Below are 6000 nucleotides of genomic sequence, written 5' to 3'. Positions count from 1 at the left end.
GTTGATTAGTGCTTTAATACTTACATAATGGTACGATTTTATTGGTCAAATACCTAGATTGCCCTTGTGTAAACGCAGAATCGATTTTTTCAGACAAAAAATAGCCGTTGATCTTTTGTTGGATAGGATGATTAGTTTTGGAAACTTTGATTGCATTTGCTTGCACCTTCTTCAATTGTATAAAGAACAGATAAACAAGTAAACAAACATTCTTCTTTATATATTACATTAAATTCCGATTAATATTTTTAAGGTGTCGGCTAACATTTCTGTGGAACCAGAAGACAAATTCGAATGGGTAGAAAAACTCCAGGAATTTTTCAAGGGTTAGTCCGTCTCGAATATATCGGATCCCGTCCCTCACCACCCATTCACTCTATTATGGTATAGCCGAATCTAAGTTTGATAAAAGTGCTCCCCTAGTGTCCTTAGGGCTGAAAGAGTAAAAGGCAAAAATCTCCTAACCTGATTGTCTCCATTTTATTTCAAGGCGCTTTTTATTGCAGTATTTGTGTTCGGCTCTACAATGTAATGTCTCAATTAATGTCATTCAGATAAATTTTAAAACGATGTAATTTCAAATTACACTTGCTATGTAGTTGCATTTATTGCTTATGTAAAAGCGTAAAGCTGGATTAAGTTATTGCGTGTAGCCTCCAGCGTGCAGCAGAAAAACATCAATTTGACGTCCTTTTGTTGCACGCAAGATCTTAAATCCAGCTTAACGAATTTACTTCTTTTCTTTCATTATAGACCTTTGGTTTTCTATTATAAATGAATGCTAATAGATTTGCGAATGGTAGACTTACAACAATTTAGCATTGTACTTTGCTGAATTACTTTGCATGACATTTGAGAATTGGTTATTGCAATATAAGAATATGCAATGACAAAAATTTGACTGTAGTGGTGTTTTGGTCGCTATGTAGCCTGTAAAATACGAGTTTCAAATTCCAAGGTATTGTGAATTACAGTATTTTATAATATAAATTCAAAAGATAAGTTTTCATTATAAATTGTATCAAATAATAAAATTAATATTTTGTATTGTGTAGAGGAGTCACCAAGCACTAAGCAGTGATTCTCAACCACTGTGATTCTCTTCAAAAATCTCGCGGCACAATAAAGTGCCGCGAGATTTTTGAAGTGTGCCGCCACTGCGAATATCCATACATAAGCGACGTCAGACAAGTAGTTCAATTGGTTCTACCTTCCTAGGGCGCGTTTGGAATTTCCGAATTTGGTAAATGATTCCAATTGAGAATCACTTACCGAAGTAACCGTATGTGCCGCCAAACTTTTAAATTGTTAAAAGTGTACCATGACAAAAAAAAAGATCGAGAATCACTGCACTAAGCCTTTCGGGCCTTAATATGAGGCACAATAGCATCCAATCACAGCCGAAGAGAAAGGATTGTACCAAGTTCGAGCAGAAGCTGAGAGGTGAAAACCGACAAATCCGATAGACTGATAACTGAGCGGTTAAGGTGTCGGCTTGCCGCTCTGAAGATCCGAAAACGATCCGGATAGTCGAAAACGCCAGGAATTTTTCGGGGGTTCATTCCGGATATGTTTGACTCCAGTAGCGTACCGTAGTGGGGACGGCAGGGTACTTTTTAGGGGGCGGCAAAATTTTCACAATAAATAATAACAATATCTTGTAAAAATTTGAAACATCCTAATCTATACTTGTATCGCGCCTACGATAGTGCTATCGTCCGGACAGTCCGGGAATCGACTCGCCGTCCGGGTGAACTAGTAATTTTTTTCATCCGAGGAAATCCTGCGAAACCTGTTGATTTTTTTTTTTTTTTTGCTTGCACGATTCATTCGCGTTCATATACACCACTGATATCCAATAGAACTATTTTAAACAGGTCGCTGCACTACCACCGAATTTTTCATTGCTTGTTCTGTGACAAAACTGAATTTTGGTCTTTTAAATTGAAATACCTAAATAAGGGGGTCCAAAATTTTCCTCCGGGCGGCTGACACCCACGGTACGCCACTGTCTGACTCCGTCCCTTACCATACGCTCGTCCCATTATGGCCTAGCAGAACCCGTGATGGGCTTGATTAAAAGACTCTCTTAGTGCCAGAGTGTGAGAAAAAAAATCTAAGAAACACTTGGGTAATCCAGTACTTTATCCTTCAGTCGCAGCTTTTTCAATGAGATCTAGCAGCAGCCACGCAACGCAAAATCTCGCCGGACAGCCGCTTCATCCAAGTTGGAATCTTAGAGATCACCAAGACACGTGAATATCTAGACAGTTGTAGATTGAATTCGTTCCTGGGCGCACAGTACAACAAGTTTATAAAATTGCTATTTATATGAATAAGGAAACAAGTACAATAAGCACATGCACGTATACAATATCAGTTGACAAATTATACAGTAATTACTGTATACATATATGATGTATTGCTGAATATTTTTTTATCTGATTGATTTAAATTTCAAAAAAAATGAAAGTTTCTTTAGCAAACATTTTTTTTTTCTGACATGCAGTATCAGGAAAAAACTAGCGCCTAATAGTAATTGCTCTACCTAATGCCATGGGTTACTAGATAAACTGGTTGTGGAGCAGAGCAGAATTTTCTGCCTAGAGCCACTTTTGCTCACTAGAAGCGCTGCGGTTAAGATTCAGATTAAAAGTGGGTCGAGTACAGTATATAAAGTTGATGATGTAACTCGACTTCTAAATATAAATTAAGACCTTTGGGAATACAATTAAAATTCAGAAAAAGTTTTTTTTTTTAATTGCAGAGCAACGCTTCCTAATAAATGACAAAAAGTTAGGTTTAATATGACCTAAAATTGCACGATTCATTTTTATTTTTTAAATAAAAAATTATTTTAAAGCGTTAAAATTATTTATCTATCTCAGTCTTCATTACTTTATGTCCAGTGGCTGTTCAGCGATTCCAATTCATGAAGGATCCACTGACGAAATAATCGATAAAGCTATGGTTACAACAATTCCGCCACAGGAACGGTACTGCATCAAGTAGGTGCAGGTAGGCCGAAAACGGCAAATAAAAATGTCGACCGGGTTCACGCGTTTTCCAGCGAAGACCTCAAAATCCATTCGTCGAGCAAGTTTGGAACTGAATCTTCCAAGATATACGGCCCTCGATTGTACCAGTACATAAGAGGATTGAGGAAGCATGCATACAAATTTCAGGTTAGCAGGTGACGCTTGATAACCAGCCGAAGAGAAAGGATTTTGCTATCACCAGCGCCATAAATAGCCTTTTATGCGCCCGGTGCAAGCTTCTGTAACTACGCCCCAAAACTATGACCCAAAACTTGGTCCAGGTCATTTCTGCGCCCCTCAGGGTCTGCGCCCTGTGCTTGGGCACCGCTGGCACTACCGTAGTTACGGCACTGGCTATCACCATGTTGTCCAAAGTGGATAACGACGACCACAGGAACGGTACTGCATCAAGTAGGTGCAGGTAGGCCGAAAACGGCAAATAAAAATGTCAAGTGGCTTCATCGACAACTCTGATGAAGCCACTTTTCATATATTGGGAAAAGTCAACAGAAATAACTGTCGCATATGTAGTTCTCAGAATCCGCACGCATTTCTGAAACACCAGCGCGATTGCCCTAAAGTGAATGGCTGGTGCGCCATGACAGATGATAGTGTGATTGGTCTGCTATTTTTCGCCGAAAATACTGTGAGAAGCAGCAGTTATCTTGATAAGATTCAATTGTTTGTTGTTTCGTAACTGAAAGACCGGTAAGAAAATGTGATTTTCCAACAGGATGTGGCACTTCCACTCTGGGCAAAGGAAGTCCGGTGTTATCTCGATGCAACTTTCTTAGATCAATGGATATACCATGAAGCTTCATCGCTTGATATCCTCCCTCACCCGATCTGACGCCTCTTAATTTTTTCCTTTGGTCGCATATCAAGAATAGTGTGTACGTAAAAAGGTATCGAGCGTGGAGGAATTGAAGGAATGCATCACACAGGCAATCGGGACGATTCCAATTGATATGATCAGGAACACTTGGAGAGAGTTCGAACACAAACTGGACATTGTTCGTGCAACAAATGATGCACATGTTGAGGATTATTGAGGGAAAGTAAAGTTTTTCCATTTGCTTTATTACCTGTTGCAATCGGTTTTTTCCAATCTTACTTGGTTAATTTTGATGAGTATATGTAATGGGGTGAATAATTTTCGAACATCCTGTATATGTAACGTTAGAACAATAAAATCTATTCCAATTGTATCACTATTTTCTACAAGATTTCTACCACTGGATTAAAGGATAGGCTACTTAAAAGTGATTAATGCCACTACTTTCTAACTTTCCATCCATCATGTCCCACCACAAAATATAAAACTGAATGATATTATTAGCTTAATAACTAAAAATTCTGTATATATTGTTTAGATTTTGATTTAAAAATTATAGTCCTTATATTGACTATAAATATTTGCAAACTTAGTTTAATTTAGAACTTAAAATATGTAATGGTAAACCATAGCTTTCTATGAAGAAAGATAAAAATTGATATATAAAATTACACAATTCGTTTGTACAGAAATTCTTCACTGCCATTTTATGAGACACGGGCATTGCAAAAATAAAGGACAAATTGCGTTTTTTTCTATTTTTTAAAATTTAAATATGTAACCGGTTTAAATACCGTTATTTTCTAGGAATTATTACATCACAAAGAATTTATTGTAATGGGAATGAACGCATGTTCGTTCTCATTGCATTAAAAGACATTAACAATTAAGCTAAAATCAGAAATTAATCTTTGAAATTACCACTAGCATTTGCTTGCTATGCAAAGGAGACGCAAGCAAACTATATCGTTTTCAATGGAACAAAATTCGACATCTTTGCCGTTCGCGTCATCGCTCGTTGCTGACGCTGAAAACTTACAAGCTGGAATCAAGGCATTAGGAAAATTTCGAGAGCTAACGGGGCGAAAATCGAAGTGATTTTCGGCTCGTTCGTTCTGTAGAGTGAGGTTATATCCTTGAAGTCATACGTAAGATGATCGAAATAGAAAATTTTAGATCGTTTGTTGAGGTTGATATAGGATATTTTCTATTAAGATAAATACAGATGATATTTTGTTAATGTAAAATAATATTAGGCCAATATAATCATTTCAACGAATTACACTCTTCTAACGCTCACGGATACCAAAATTAAGACCAGAGTAAACAACGGTTGCGTCAATTACTAATCATTTCTTCTGGCAGACAGTTGAAATAGGTGATTGGTTGAAGTCATTGACGTTCAATGTCATCTTAATTTTTTTTCACACGTACTGTACAATGTGTGGAAAAAAATTATGCCAACATGGTAACTTGCCTACCTAATCAATTCAAAATATTTACAATGTTCTCTTATAGGAATTTTTGCTTTTTATTTTATTTGTATTTTTTATTTTTAATTAATTCTTTCCACCCTGTGGGCACAAAGAGGGCATCTTTTAGCAAACACATTATGCATTTGTCCTGGCCCACAATGGAGCGGCCGGGTGATGGGGGACGGGGCCCGACATATCCGGTCGGACCAACCCCCAAAAAATTCTTGGAGATTTTTCCATCCGTCCGGATTCAATCCCGGGTCCTCCAGAGCGGTCGGATGTCACCTTGACCACTCCAAATAAATGAACGAGGTATTAACCTACTTTAATTAACTATTAAGAATAAGCTCGTAAGATTATAACGAAATTTTATGATAAAGCAAAATTTCAGTATAATCTTTTATCGCAAAATCACTATACTGCACAACCACGGCAAAACATAAACACCATGCCACTGAAATAATTGTAAAGTGGGTACGGCGTAAGCCTCAATTTCTATTTTATACCTCTTCGATTCTTGAATTTTTCTGAAATGCCTTTCGGTAAATTTGTAATACTACATTATATGATTCGGATATTGTGATTAATATTAAAGAACATCATTCGTTGTAGCGGGAATTCGGATTCTAGGGTATAACTGTACTTCGTTCTA

The sequence above is a fragment of the Centruroides sculpturatus genome, unplaced genomic scaffold (genome assembly GCF_000671375.1).
Source record: "Centruroides sculpturatus isolate CEXI.00-Female unplaced genomic scaffold, Cexi_2.0 scaffold921, whole genome shotgun sequence".
Taxonomy (NCBI): domain Eukaryota; kingdom Metazoa; phylum Arthropoda; class Arachnida; order Scorpiones; family Buthidae; genus Centruroides; species Centruroides sculpturatus.
Note: the sequence above shows the minus strand (reverse complement) of the source record.